This window comes from Telmatherina bonti (assembly GCF_933228915.1).
Source record: "Telmatherina bonti genome assembly, chromosome: 3".
NCBI classification, from domain to species: Eukaryota; Metazoa; Chordata; class Actinopteri; order Atheriniformes; family Telmatherinidae; genus Telmatherina; species Telmatherina bonti.
The window spans coordinates 36,259,158-36,276,061 of NC_136621.1; positions in this window are offsets into that span (position 1 = coordinate 36,259,158).

A 16,904-nucleotide genomic window follows, 5' to 3' on the forward strand; every position below is an offset into this window, starting at 1 on the left:
AGAACAAGCACTTTAGTCTCACTTTTATCAATAGATATAAAAACTTTGCAAATGTCTGTTGTTTTGAATGAACAAAACACATATTAAACAACAGTTATACTGTTGACAACTTGAATTTTCTGTGTTGCGTCTCTGTTGCCTTTTTTCCACACGGCCTGTTGATCAATGCTCATTTTCATCTTTCTATATTTATCACTACATTAGCTGTACTTTGTGTTCGCTACACATATAAAATTAAACAAAGAAGCTTGAATAAAAGGTGAGACAAAATAACAAAAGACCTGATAAACATCAACATGACAACTTTGTTACTTTTAAGAAATTAGCATATCTTACCATTATTCAGAAAAACACATGAGAACTGTGTTTTTTTACGTTTTACAAAGTAAATACAAAATATGCAGACGAACCAGCTTCAGCGGAGATTTTTTGTTATCTGAAAGAGCGGGGAGTATTTTCTTGCTTCCTAGTTGAAATAATATTAAATTGCAATAAAGAAGCAAAACTTCTTCGTTGGCTGGCTTTGCGTAAGAAAGGATGTAGGGCGAAAGCAACTCAGGCAAGCAGGGTTGAGCAAGATCATTTTACTGTTTGTAAGCTAAGAGAAGAAGTTTTAAATCACTTCTATATGACACAGGGAGTCATAGGAAGGAGAAGAAAAACCGTGGAAATGTGCCCATGTCTGTGTGCTCCAGTTAACAGCCGAACAGCAGCAGTCTGGACCAGCTGCAGGTGGGAAATGGGAATCTGATTAATTCCAGCAAAGAGAGCGTTACAGTAATCCAGGTGGGTTGTGACAAAGGCACAAATTATTTGCTGCAAGTCTCTCTATGCAAAATGTGCTTTTGCTTAGGTGTTAGTCTTATTTGAACAAATGCTTCTGGACCGCAGAGCCGATGTGACTGTGAGATTTACAGTCCCAGTGGACCCCCAAGCAGGTAACCAGGCTTTTAATGTAAAACTCCAGGAAACCAGTCAGAAAATTAAATAAATGAAAATGGTACATTTTACAAAATAAAAAATGTCTTTCTTGCCTAACAATAAATAAATAAAGAATTTTTTCAAATGATGATATAATTGATCTTTGGATTACATAAAGGCTATTTCTAGCTCTACTACTAACTAAAAATAAAATTATACTATAACTTCACATATTGTATTTTTAATATTCATCCACACACAGATAAAGTAGAGTGAGACAATAAAGTAACGCAGCAGGACTCAGATCACTTCTTGTGGTAAATAATTTGCATGTTATTATTTACAATTCTGTATTCCATTGCTAGAAATATTCCAGAAAACATATTAGGTTCTTATTAACATTTTGTCCTGCAACCATGTGTTCCTGCCAAACAAGCATAAGCTGTGCTTCCAATTGCACAAAATCTAGATATCACAATAAAAAACAACTGATGGAAACACCTACATCTTGAAAAACCTCTCAAATATTGCAAAGAAGGTTTTTACTCTCTCATTAAGCATATTGTTGTTGTTTTTTTTGTTTGTTTGTTTTTTTTTTAACCTGTCCTGTCCAGCATCTCAGCATACAGAACAGCAATCTGCGTGCCATATTTTTGCCAGACAGATTTGCTCATGTATGTAGCTGCCCTTGATAATCTGAATATTTTTATTATTAGGATAATTATTTTATTTATTTATTTTTTTTCCTTTTTTCATTTTGCAATCATCGTCAGTCTTGATATGGCCGAGCTGGACCTGGCAGGGGAAGAGGAAAAAAGAGGAAATGAAAGGAGGAAAAAGAGAGAGAGAAAAGAAAGGAGTGTCTAAGCTGCTAAAGTTACAGTATTTGCAAAACAATATAAAGTACTGAAAAAATACAACAAGACATAAGTAGGATAGTGACAATATTCAAAAACAGACAAAAAAAAAAAGAAAAGTAAAAGTTTAAAAAGTAAATGAATTAATAAAATAACAATTACAATACTAACCGTTATCAAACATACCTACAGAGTCATCAGCAACATTTAGTAGGAAGCAGATGGGAAGATGAGCGCTTTGTGGGCGTGCACAAATGAGTGTTCAAGCATATTGTTTTTATATAAAAAGTACATTACAAAAGTGTGATGGAAACACAGATGTGACGTAGGGGGTCATGTGACCAGTTCATTTTCGGTACAGATGGCGCCTTATGGAGCTAACAACAGTGAAAAGCAGATTTTAACAATGAATGAGGATAGGGAAAGAGGAAAAAGGGTTCAAAAATTGTGGCAAATACTGCAGATTAAGTAGAAAAGCCAAAAATAACAATACGTGCCTAACTTACAGAAGCCGCAGTTGTCGTAAAATTTCATCTACCAGTCGAGATTTTATGAGAACCGTGGGTTATTTACAAAACACCCTTCAGTAGAAACACCTGCAAATCACGATTGTAGTTGTTAAAATTTTACAAATATCGTTTTACAACACAGCTATAGAGAAAAGGAGAAAGAGAAAAGCCCGAACTTTCTGTGACTTTTCTCTATAGCAGTACTTTACTTCAGTACACACAAGCAGCTCGCCTGAAATTTCTACCTTCACAGTTACTTGTTCTGTGTCACTGCAGTCAGGCTTTTCTTTGGTTAAATACTGAATACCTGAAGTTTTTTTTTAATCCTGGATGAGCCAACAATAAAAACAAAAGTCATAATTAATTTTAAAAAATGGAGCAACAAGAAACTAAAGAAGCTAAAGAGAGGAAATCAGACTTTTTCCATTATGCAGTACCGTCAGTACTACAGCCCTAATTTAACAGCAGCCAGCTTGTAACACAGCAAAAAAACAACAAAACAAAAAACAACTACACTCTATTGTAAATATAATTATTGATAAAGCATAATACATATGTAATATCTTTTATCAGCCTGCAGAATTTCTGTCACAGAGTGGTGGAGGTGTGAACCCAAATGCAGGGAAGAGGAAACAGGGTGCAGGCGGGATGCAGGAAGGGATGTTTAATACACAAAAGACCAGCAGGAAAAACAAAGAAAACCCACATGACTACATGGAAGACAACACAGAGGACAACTAAACAACAACAATGAACTGACAAGCGTGAACTGAAACCAAGCAGTAATGCGGACACAACAACACACAGGTGGGATTTAATGAACTGAATGAAACCAGTTGAAGTGATGGGCAGGAAGGAGAAGCTAAACCAAATCCACAAGGGAGGAAAACTACAAAATGCAACAGGAAACCAGGACAACACTTGACAAGACTGCACATCCCCACAACAGAAGCTCTAAACCAAAATGATTTCCTGTGTACTGAGCAGAGTATTACGTTATATTTTCCTGACTACCAGGAAAGAAACTGTGTGACTACAAATGTCCACTACGGAGGACATTACTTAAACTTTTAAATATTGTGGTAAAATATAGTTATATTTATTTAAGAAACGATTTAATGTGTTTATAAGATATTAAATGAAAATATAACTACAATATTTCAAGTAAAAATCAGCACAAAGAAAAGTATTATGCACTTTTGCTCTTGCCATAAAACATGCTTGTTGCAATGGAGGCCATTTTTCTTGAAGAGAGAAAGAAAGTTCACAAAGCCCCCCCCCCCCCCCCCCCCACACACACACACACACACAAATGAGGTACCATTTAAAAGCACTAAATGTCCTCTTTAAAGACCAAAAGGTGTTAGTTCAGTAGCATTCAGGGAGATGAAAATATTTAGGTTTACAAAGGTCCTCCACAGAGGACAAATTGAACTACTGGTAGTTGGAAGGATATCATACATGTGACTTTTCTTAGCAAGTAACATAACTAAAACTTTCACATCAAATCCATTTTTATTTATAAAGCAATTTTCACATATTAAAAAATAAGCACAAAGTGCTTTACACATTTACCCCCACCCCAGACAACTTATAAAAAGAAGGAACCTAAGTCAGGAAGGGGTTACCTGCACCGGGTAACCCCGCCACTGCTTCTGCCTTTTCTTTTTTTTTTTCTTTTTTTGAGTAAATAGTAGCCAATTAATTGATGAAACTTCTAAATTATTAATAAAAAGACCAACGCAAACTGATAATAAAATGTCTGTCCTACTTTAAAAGGCCAAATTAATCTTCATATGAGTGTATTAGTTAGTTTATAACTTCAGGAGGATTCTTGTTAGATTTCCTCAGATTCTTTCTTTCTTTCTCATTGAACAGCTTTATGTTGGAAATCAAGGTCAGGTTTTGGATCAAGTTTACTTGTGGTATTTATAGACAGAGAAATGTAAGTGTGAATACAACTGAGGACACTTTCTGATGCAATTACTCTTCCTACTAACAAGCCAAATCTTCCCAGAGTTTAGTTATCTACGGAGGCGTAAAGCTCTCCAACTAATTAAAAAAAAAAAACAGAAAATTCGGACCTTATCAAGTTATAATATGACAGTTTTATAGTCAAAACATGACATATTTTTGTAACATATAACTTATAAATTTTGCAGTGGAAAAAGCTGAATATAAAGCATGTTTGTCTTTAAATGAGGAAACTGTGCAGTAGATCAGAGAAATGTTAAATGTGACTTCACACTGGGTGTAACTGGACTATCCACGGGTGACGCTTGGACAGGATGACAACGCTGATGTTGCACCCAGAGGGGACAATGTCTTCATGCCAGCAGCTACATTATCCCACTGGTGTATATATCCTACATAATTTTAATTATAAGGATTCTACTTTTAGTTCCATTTAAAAGCAACACACTCTTGCACCATCTCATGTGTGTCTAACTTGTCAGCTTCTGTGTTGCGTTGGTGAATAAATTGCGGCGACACAGTGTGATCTTTGGAAAAAGTCTCCATTTAATTTCCTTTTCTGAAAGCTGAACGCTACAAAGGAGAATGAAAACCACAACTGGGATCTACTCGCTCCAGTTTAAATGAGAACGAACAACATGCATTGTGATGGCGACTGTCATGAGATGTTTTGTGTTTCTCCTTGGTTCTGGTTTCCTGTATTGGTTTGTAGTTTTCCTTGTTTAGTTCTCTCATGTCTAGGTTCCTGTTCATTAGTTCACCTGGTTTGATTTTCTGATTAGTTTCACCTGTGTCTAGTTTCTTCTTCTGTGTATTTACACCCCTTGGTTTGCATTGTCAGTTGCTGGTTCATTTAGTTAGTTTTGACCTTGCTTGCAATAATGGAATTAAATCATGTCTACTTTCTGCATCCTGGCTTCCCATCTCCTGCATTTGGGTCCACGTCTCCACTCCATTCATGACAGGCAACACCGAAATATCTCTCCACAACCATCAGTGCGCTGCGATCGTCCTGTCAATGCTAACAAACACATGCAGTTTTTATAATAAGAATAAACATTTGAGCAAAATGTATATGAAGTAATAGGATGGCGATTTAAGGAATTTATTGGATTTATTCCCAGAAGAATAAATCAGGAACACTGTAAAGAATTTCACTGCGTCCCTGCTGCCAGTATTTTACAGTTATTTTACAGTGCACCTACTGTAATTTGTTTTAACAGTAAAATACTGTATTTTGAAATACAGTATATTACCATATAATAACAGTGGGTGGTGTGGTAATTTCAATCCCACAGTTATCAGTAAGATTGTGATGGATACAAGACTTTTGAAGAAACATGGTGCCTATCACAACCGCTCAATATAAAATACTGTTATATACTGGTCAATTGCAATTTGTTACCATTATCTGTAAATTTACATGTAAGGATGAATATTTAAGTGTTTTACAATTTTTATAAAAACAAACAAACAAAAAAAAAAAAAACCCAGGAAGATACTGTTCTAAATCCACCATAAATTTACAGAAATTTGTTACAGTGAAGCAAGGGCTTATATCTCAAACTGAACTTCAGTGATGTAAAAGATCTCTTTAGGTAAATTAACATTTATCCAGGATTTGTGGAATTATAACTCAAGGATCAACCGTTTCTGGTTACATGTGCATCATGTGATGCCTGTTGCTCACAAGACAAGGCATCACCTGATGCACCACCACCAACACCATGTTTACATATATAAATCAGAGTGAAACAATTAAAATTGACAAAAAAAAATATACACTGAAATTTTTCTGCTTGATTATAACAGTCTCAATAAAATAGACTTTGTTCCAATATTTCTGGCTCACATTTTTTATGTTCTAACAATAAAACGTGTCAAATAACGTGAACAGGTTCCAAATTTTTAAAAAAAAAAATAGTTTCCTAATGTTTGCGCTCTTTGCAAAAGGCTGAACAGAGAAGATAAATGGCAATGTTAGCAGTGTTAGCCTTTCTTACCTCTTTTAAAAGAGTTTTACCTGATGTGTCACAAACACTTATTAATGGGCTTAAAACAGTAATTTCTGTCTGAGAGGGTTCAGAAGTCAAGACAGTGAGGCTCCACAAATAAAAGGTAAGCAGTCTCTGGAGGAAAAAGGACAAAAGAGAAATATAACATAAAGTGATATACTACATGTGTTTAATCTTCCAAATACCTTAATGAAAGACTAAACTGACAAGACATACCTGCAGGCTTGTACTAAAGCCCATATCACTGCAGCAGTGTTGTACAGGCTCCACCGTGTGGCTGGGCAGTGACACCACAGACGATGCAGCCAGTCCATTTGATGGGTTTGACGACGATTACACAAAACTTTCAGAGGACTTAATAAAATACAATCCTAAAACAAATGTGTGTTGAAAAATGGAACCTTTCTTGTGCTTTTAATGTAATATTTTCCCTTCTGAACAGATGAAAATAAACACACGTTGTAGATTTCACACAGGCGTTCATGTATCTTACATTCTTTCATATGGTGTTAAAAATCAGTAGTTTGAGCCTGGTATTTTACTTAAATGTACCGCACTCTTTATGCACAAACCTGTTGATTCACTGTGTGTAAATCAAGCATCACCTTGGCTGAGCTCCCAGTAGCTCCAGTGTGGTCACATGAACTTACACACAGGCTGTATGAAGCATTCAGTCACACCTAAATGATCTTGTAATGCACACAGGAACATGTTTACCATGCAGCCACTACCTTTGTTAATTTGATTTCCCCCCTTTTTTTTTTTGTCCTTTTCACAAGATAAAACGGTCGATGTCCTGTCTAACAGGACATCTTGGAGCAGACGTCTCTCCCTGCTGTCATCTCATCTTCCTCTGCGACTCTTCTCTGCTGCTGCTTATGTCCATTTCATCACATTCCCCTGTCATCAGTGTTGGTGAGGGGAGCAGCTGGGTGACCCCCTGAGACCTCTGTTAAGGGTACTAATGGCTGACTAGCATCTTTCCTCATAAGGTGGAGTGTGTTCCTTCTTATTTAGGTTAAGTGTGTGAGTGTGCTTGTGGGCTTTCATGTGTGTGACACCGCGTATATGTGCGTGGCCTCTCTGGCCTCGGTGGCTGCTTGCGGCCTCAGGCTGAGTGACCGAGGCTGGTGACAGGCTGTGTGTGCTCAGCAGGGGACAGTATTTAGGCACTTGGAGATGAGGCTGGGGGATCTTTGATTCCATAATAAGCTGTTGTCTGTTGTGGAGCTGTGAAGCAGTTCGCTGGGGGGAACAGAGGAGCATTGTGTGCAGCTCAACGCAGCCCAGCACTGCAGCCAAAACCTGCTGAGCCCAGCTGGGAAACACCACGGGGCAAACATCCCCTGGACGCTTCTGTCTGGGTCTGCTGTATATTTTTACACATCCTGTATGTCACAGCTGTTCTGTTTGAAATCAGAACTTTCCTTTTTTTTTTTTTTCCTTGATCAATTGTCAGCTAATAATTTAACTTAAAACATTCAATAATGTTGTGAATTTGTGATGTTTGGAGGTATTGTTATCATTGTTTGTTACCTGTGAATTTCATGTTTCCTGTCTTTATGCTAACAGATGCTACATTACTTAGCAGGCAGATATGAAAGCAGCAAACTTCTTTCTATGTAATTCCCAGTAAGGCAAGGAGTTTTCCAAAATATCAAATCAGTTACAGGTAAAATTAAACCCTGTTATACATGAATTTTGTTGTTTTTATGAAGCTGAGAGTTGTTTTTTTTTGTTGGATTTTCTTGTTTTCATTGTTTATCAGGACAGATAAAACCAAGGGAAAAATTGCACGTCAACATTTTAAGATACCCATCAAACCTGGACAAAAGAAAATGTTCTGAAATTAACAAATGAAGCTTTATTGAGCTATATAGGTGCCAATTCATATGAATTTCCTTATCAGGAATATTTGAAAAGAAAGCCTAAGAATGTTTTGTTTTGTTTCCATATTAGAACTAAAATGTTTTGACAGATGGGATTTGGGATTTTTTTTAACTCTTCACGTCTAAAAAAATATGTTAACATCCTGTAAGAATCCATTTCTGCCACATTTTCGGGAATGAAACATCAGGTTATTTAGGAGATTTAAGCAAATCTCACCATGAAAACTAGAAGGTTTGGTGCATTAAAAAGTTACTGTAGAACATCAGAAGCAAAACTGTAAAAGTCAGAGCAATTTTACTCGAAACCATTTAAAATTCCCTCTAAACTGATATCACCGTGAAGCTTCAGTTGATTATTTTCACTCTCATGCAGCATCTGCTCGCATGGGAACTCCCTATTTAGTGTAATCACAAACCCACGTGCACACACAAACACACACACATACGTGCACAAACTGAGACCGGTCCATAAATACACACGCTAAAATGACTTACATCAGATCAACTGATTATCGTACAACATATCCAGCAATAATTACATCAAAATATTAATTTATCATACGTTATCTCACTAAAGTGATGCAGTGATGTCTCCTGCAGTTGCCATGGCAACTTTCTGACCACATGGGTTAAAATTTCATCCAAAAATGTCCCTTGTGATATATTTGTGATCATGATCGTGCACTTACAGGTTTGTTGTACAGGCAAAAGGCACATTTCTGCTACATAATAAATACTGTGACTCATCATTCGTCCTTGTTTTGGGTGATGAAGGGACGTAAAGTGGTTTCAGTTGAAGCTGAACTAAACGTCCTCTGCGGTAGACACCGAAAGGGCAAAAGACCTCACTCATTCCCTCTGTCCAGCTGTCTGTCCAGCTCTTTGTCTGTCTTGTTTACATTTTACAGTGGTTTATAATTGCTTCTGAGAATGTTTGATCTACAACAAGCGGCTGTTTTACTGATGAACATTCAGCATTTCTTTGCATTTTCACTTTTAAACACTGTTTAAATGTGTCCTTATTGCCCACTAAACACTACTATTTGATTTTGTGCTTGTTGTTCTCACTCATATGTAAGTCGCTTTGGATAAAAGCTGCTGCTAAATGACTTTAGAATAGAATATAAAAACAAAATCACATATTTATACTGACTCTTTCACATCCACCCCATCAAACGCTGCATGTCTTTTAATCTCAAGTTGTCCCCATTCTGTGGCCAAACATCCCTTTATTTTGTACTTTAATTCAAATGTGATTAAATCAATTATTTTTCACTTGTAGCTTTAAGCAGTTTGACAGAAAATTCACTTGCTCACGTTCAGTCCAGTCGATTAAAAAAGAAAAAAGATTAATTGGAGTTTTAAGAAGCGGAAAAGTAGTGAAAATGACGTTTCTCTCTCTTCTCTCCCAAATATCCCATCTATCTTCCTGTCCTGCTGCCTTTCATCTCCCCGTCTGCTCGGACAACAACAGACTCTTTCATGTAGCCATCTTTTCCTCAAACCCTCAGGCCCTCTGCCTCTTTCTCCTTCGTTCACACGGACTAATTAAATGTTCTGAGAAGAACTCATGATTGGAAAGCCACAGCTACTTTCACCGCTTCTATTTCTACCCCGTTCTTGTAAATAAATTCTCATATAAAATCAGTGTTTGGGTGCTTATCGCCTGTTAAAAGCTTTTTCTGGATATAGACACATTCAGTCTGGTGTTGTTTTTCATATAAATGTTGCTTTATTTGCAGTTTTATGTCATTTCACAGCAGAAACAGGTGATAAGTGTTTAGTTTTCCAATTTTCTTGAACTTTGCACAGAAGGTAAAGTAGTTACGATGTGAAATTATTATTATTATTAGTAATGATGTGCATCATATATCTTGCTTTTTACTTGCAGTGATAATAAAAGCACAAGTTACAAAAGAACCACAAGAAGAAACCAGCATGAGAAACATAGATAATTATCAGAACTAGTAAATACTTGTTTTTTGTTTCTTTTTAACCCTTTAAGCTTGAGCCCATTTGTGCTTCTGCTTTCATATTGCATTCACATAATGAAGTATATATCTGCAGCTGCCACGTCAACTTAAGTACTTTTGGAGTCATAGTAAAGGCAACAAGAATTTATTTTGAACTAAAAAAAAGACTTTTAAAAAGAACAAATGTTGGTTACAACAAACAACAAACAAAACAAGCTTCTTAAGTTCGATAATGGGTTTTGGAAGAAGTTGGGCACTTATCAAAACCTCTTATCAAAGACACCGTAAAACTTTCACAGCATGAAAAGAAATAGTAATACACATTAAATTCCATTACAATGAAACTTAAACAGCATACAGTCGTAATACACACAATAAATCATAGAATTCAACATACATTGCTTTAGAAAAATAACCCTATTTGCCTCATAACTTTTAATTATATCATTTTTTATCATTTGTTTAAATTTTCCTATTGATTGACATGATTTTATTTCTTTACTGCAGCTCTTCCAGAGCTGCCTTTTCATAGTGAAAGCAACGCTGCAAGATTAGTAATGTGTATAAATAGGTATATGACTGCTAAAGAATAAATGAAAATGGCACACAACACAAAAGGAGAAAACTTTCAGGCTTGCCTGAAAAACAAGCAAAAGAAGACATTTTCCAGATATAAAGGGATTGAAATATGATAAATCATAATACAATATGTAAACGTGGTTCCTTTAGAGGCCAAATGAAGCAGAACAAATAAGAGTGCTTTTAGTTTAGACAGCTGAGGCTCCAAAATGGTCGTTTTGGTTCTAGACCTCCGTTATTTAAACCTGAAGCCACTTCCCCACTTTTTCCTCCCTGATATTTTACCATGATCTAAACTCCAGAATCCAGAAGGAAAAGGGAAAAAATAAAAGATGCATGTGTTTGGAGCTTAAATAAAGCTGTCTGCAGTTTCTCATAAGCAGAAAAAACTCTTTGCTAATTTCCTTTGTTCTGACTGAAGAAGCTCAGAGGAAAAAAAAAAAGATGCTTGACCTGAGAGGTCACCTGGGTCCACCTGGTCCAGGTCTGCTGCTTGTTTTACTTGATCTCTGTCTTTTTACAGACTAGCCTTGTTTACATACACATCTCCGCACAAACAATCCAGCAGAAAACGCAAAAGATTGTCTAAAACCTTTGAATTATTACTTTTCCCATCTGTACAACGGCACAGTTTCACAAGTTTCCATGAGAAAATCTGAATGTGACAGAAAACAAGCAGCGTGGTTGTGTTCACGCGTAAGAAAAACACAGGCCAGGATTTAGTCTTTGCTGCAGTGAAAGGAAGACTTTCGGTGTAGATAACAGTCGACACGTATGACTAAACTGCATGCTGGCATGTATGACCGAAAGGCAATAAAGATGCGTCATGAATGCCATCATTGTCCCGTTGACCATCATCCCCATCTTCATCATCGCAACACCACATCCTCCAACACCTGACACACAAACGTCCCATTTTCTCAACGTTGTCCAGGCGTCTGTTTCTACTTTTCATCACTGTAGCAAATAGATTCTATTTGTTTGTTTGTTTGTTTTTTATATCATTCTGTTGTTCACTTTTCATCCATTGCTCCCAGCTGAAGTTGTGGCCGAGAGAGAGAGAGAGAGAGAGAGAGAGAGAGAGAGAGAGACGTGGATGCAGCAAACCTCTGAACAATAGAGCATTCATGATGCCCTGCAATGCAAAGATGATCCTGCCCTGCCCTCCACCCCCCCCCCACCCTGCACCAGCCTCCGCAGCTGCACAAGAATGCGGTCCAACAAGTTACCCCCCCTCCCTCTCTCCCTCTCTCTCCCTCTCTCTCTCTTCCCCGCCACCACCACCATCGCTACCACGGCCACCACCTCACCAGTGCTGCCACCATCACAACCGAAGCCCCTCATTCCCAAACAGAAAAGATGAAGAAGGCAAGAAACTATAGAGGGGGGAAACTCTGCAGACGGAGCACAAAGAGAGGATTCATGGCCGCTTGCATACACTCCTGGAGAAAAAAGAGGGGCACCCATTTAAGTGTGGTGCAGCTGCACTAATTCACTGGGTGAAAATGGGCAAAAAGGGAATGACAGAGGTCAGATAGCAACCTTTTTCTTTTTTTCTTTTTTTTTAAATTTAATATTCAGCCCCACGGATGGCATGTCGCAGCATCATCACAAATTAAAAGTCCTGATGATGCAAAAATCAAGAGGTAAAATCAGAAAACACCTGCAGCCACTGAATTACTCCCCTCCAAACAATCCATCGATTTAAAAAAAAAGCTGGATTTTTGAGGCACATTTCATTTCAACAGCAGGTCAAAACACTTAACTTGTGACCTGTGATGAGCCCTGATGTGTGACCCCTGTTTTCTATGAACATGAAATGATCCAACAGAGTCGCAGAGTTTGCTCCCTGATGTCTCAGAGATGTTCCCTCTCTGGTGGAGAGCAGCCTGGAAGACGACTCCACAGGTCCCAGAAACAAGACGAGTCACATGAGATTCAGTTTTATTGATAGTTTAGCTTCAGAGCTGGAATTCCCCAAAGCACTGACCTCAACTGTTTTTTTTTGGTTTTTTTTGCACAGGCCCTGGGAGGAAATGACATTTATGAATTACCGTGTTTTCCACAAACACAAGCACAGGAAGCACTCTTGTAATTATGAATTCATTTTGCACAGACTGCTTCAACCCTCTCTGGAACGCTGTGAGCTGAAAGCTGAGGCGACCGGGACAATCTCTGCCATTTCTAACATATAAATTCAGATCCTTCTGTTGAATTTGTCATCATTTGGAACAAATGACGCCATTCATTTGAAGCCAAATGTGCCTATTGACATGGGAATGACTGCTTTCCACCAATTATACGTCAGCTTAATGCAGAATGTGACCCAGCATGTGAATATTTGACCGCTGTGCATGCTTTCCTTATCTGCATCCCTCTCTCTCACACTCTCTCTCTCTCTCTCTCTCTCTCTCTCTCTCTCTCACACCATTGGCATCTGTCTGTTTTCCTCTTTTCTCCATCTCTCATCAGATTTCAGGAATTTCCCCCGTGGGCCAGTATTAAGGCCAGTGTTAAAGGATGTTCTCACTGTTCCATCTTTGTATAATTCCACCACCTGATCATGTTTAAAACTACCAAATCAAAACGTCTTACAGCCTCCAGGGACAACCAATGAAAATGAGCGTTTAATGCCGGGTGTTTACGTAAAATACTTTAATAAGTTCACTGCTCTTTACAGATAAACTTGAATGAAATAAAGGAATCCATCTCAGGGTAGCTGGGTTTGAACCTCAGCTACGCGTGACAGAGTGTGCACCTGAGGCTGACTCTTTGACCCCCCCCCATTCCTCCCTCCTCCTCCTCCTCTCTCTGCTGATCAGGATCTCTGACCTTCCTGCTGATCATGAGACCTTGTCCTCCCATCCTCTCCCCGCTCTCCCCCAGGAGCCACAGGAAGCAGGCTCTTGTGACACAGTGGTCTGTGCAGCCATGGAGAGGCCCATTACTGCAGTCACATGGCAGGTTAGCACAGCGACTGATACAACCATGTGAGCTCTATTTTCTAACAAGTTACAGCTGCCCCTGAGGCCCATGATGCTTTCACACAGGACACGGAAAATGTATGGCTGATTTTCAGAAAAATCAAGCAAATACGGGAGAATTTCTCTTCTTCTGGTTGTTTTTTGACTGCAGCTGTGCTGATGTTTCTGAGGCAGGTGCAGGAGGCAGGAGCTGAGCTTTAAACCTGAACTTGGTTGTTGTTTATGCTATAAAAAACTGATCAGCTGCAATAATTCACTCTGCTTTTATGTTAATCTTCAAGCAACAAAATACAAACTTTCTATAGATCACATCTAGACATCATAAACAAAGCAGGAACACCGCCTTAAATCTGATATGAAAGTTTCAGCTGTTAATGTCAAAGAACGAAAGGTTCAAGTAAATGATGATAGAAAGAAAGAGAAAACTGTCTCTCTTTATTAAACCACTACTTTCCTATTTCCATTAAGATTATTTCTGAGATTTCCAGTCAGTTTAAAGCAGGAAATCATTCATTCACGTATCAAAATGGATAAAAAATTTAACAGGTAACAGAATACAAACAGTGTTATAAACTATAAATGCGTGAAATCATGATATTTGAAAAATTAAGGATACTATCTTTTTGTCTTTTTTTTATTTTTATTCCAGCTATTTATTTTTTTTTTAAAAACGTGCGGCAAATTTAGATGAAGCCAAATTACAATAACGAAACTGCATGTTGCTAATCAGAATTATAATTTGCTACTATTTACCAAACGAATTCAATACATTTTGGGTTTGGTTTCTGTGGTTTTAGCAGCTTTCCGGTGTCCAAAGAAAACAAGAAGGAGAAATTCTAACAAAGCAGAAGACGGAAAAGTTTTTCTTTAGTTTATACATCAAACAAAGTACATATTCAGTCTGACAATGTTGCTTAATTCTGGTTTAATTCAGCCTAAACAAAAGGTGGACATGGGGAGAAAAACGTGCGCTCGTGCCTTGTAAAGGCCGCGCGCTGGAGTTTCTCCACTTGTTGAAAAGAAAACTTACAAACATTTTCATTAAAGTATTTCCATAATATTCCCACGCACAGTCACCGTCATATGATAAAATATTATTTACAACATTATTTTAAAGGAACTGACAAATGCAAAGAGAAAACATTTTAGTAACAGTTTTATTATTATTATTATTATTTCTATTTTTATTGATTAGTTTTTATATTTGCAAATTAAGCCAAAATGACGTGAAACTACAGTGTTTTTGTCATTTTTCAATTTTAAAACGCAAACCTCAAACAGCATTTTAAGCTACTTGCAGCATGTCATTTATACGTTTATTATTATTATTATTATTATTATTATTATTATTATTATTATTATTATTATTATATACATTTTGCAAGTTTTTAAAAGAACAAATGAAGTTTTGCTTGATTTTTATGCATAAAAAGAGAGTTTAACATAAAACGGAACGAAATAAAGTAACTTCATTACCAAAACTACCATTTTAAAACCAGCAATAATTATTATAATTTAATTGTTTTAAGTTATATTCAGAACAACCACCATTATTTTAATTAATTTATACTTCCAATGAGCGCAACTTACATGTGAACCTTCTGGGTTTAATTATTTTTTTTATAATTATCACTGAACATTGCCTCGTGCGGTACTTCTCTGATAGAAAGACCCCCTGGGGGGTCTTGCACATCGACCAAACACTCTTGATGAAACCACAACTCCGTGTAGCCTCCCAGTCTGCAAAAACACGAAGAAAGAAAGGGGGAAAAAAGCACGACCAAACCTGCAGCAGCATTTCACTCAACAAACAAAAACATACACACAAAAAAAAAAACAAAAAAACAACAAAACAAACACAACTCACTCCAGAAGCCTCGGAGGCCTTCCGCTGAATCTCCCGCTGGTTTGCTTGGTGGGGTGCAGCAGGTGGGTCAGCAGGTGGGTCACCCCCCCACCCCTACCCTCCCTCCAACACCACCACCACCACCCCCCCTCACACCACCACAGCGCCCTAACGCCCAGATACAACACCCTCACCATCAGGCTAAAATCCAGGTGAGTGTGTGAAGAGACAGAAAAGTGTCGCAGCGGGAGGAAAAGAGGGAGATCCGTGTGTCCCGTCCGCCGCCGAGCATTTATGTGCGCGCGACTTGTGTCTATGCTCGGACATAAGGGAAGAAAGACGCACACATCGCTCTCTGTTATCAATTTTTTTTTTCCATGTTTGCAGCACAAAACTGCTTTTTGTTCCCCATTTTTTTCATTTAGGAGGGTTAATGGATAGAGGCTTGGGCGTTTGATCACATGGCTACAATTCACCTGAGATGGAGACAAAGAGAGCAAAGAGAGTAGCGGGAGAGAGAGGGAGAAAGCTGAGAGTCAGGCCCGACATTAGAGGCAGTGGACACACAGGGGTCATTGTTGCATTCATTTTCTCTCTCTCTCTCTCTGTGTGTGTGTGTGTGTGTGTGTGTGTGTGTGTGTGTGTGTGTGTGTGTGTGTGTGTGTGTGTGTGAGAGAGAGAGAGAGAGATACTGCTTCCCATCAGGGCACGCTTTAACGGTTTATATCACGGCCCTGCGAGCGTGGACAAATCGGTCATCATGCGCGCTTTTGCAGCCAGAAGAATGGAGAAAACAGCGCGATTTGGAGTCTCTGGTGTTAGTTTGTGTCCAGGCCTGGCTGTGAGACATAAAGGAGTTTTTTTTTTTACTCTGCACCTGGCTTTGATGAGGCCTTTAATGTCCCCACGTTTCTTTCAAACCTGCCTGTTCCCTCATTGTTCCCAAAAGCTGCAGCTTCATAAGAATGAAGGATCAAATATTTGTACAAATGTGACAGCTTAATGAGGATTTTCAAACATTTTTAATAACCCAGTTTGTCCCTCCTCTCGTTTATGTTGCTTTAAAAAATAAAATTCTTCTAATTTATAGTAAAATATCAAATCATTTTAAGCATTGTGAGAGTTTAGATCAAATTATTAGGGCGAATTCATTTTTTTTTAGGAGAAAATACAGCACAAATAAAGTTTTTCTAATGAAATGGGAGGTTTTCTTGTTTTTTTTCCCCTGATATTAAAGTCAAATGTTTAGAGTTTCCTGTATCAAGTAAAATATCGTTAAATTTGGCGAACTTTAATTTTTTCTTCCATTTATTGATTTCTTTATTTCAGTTCCGTTTTACACGGGGCAATAACTCTC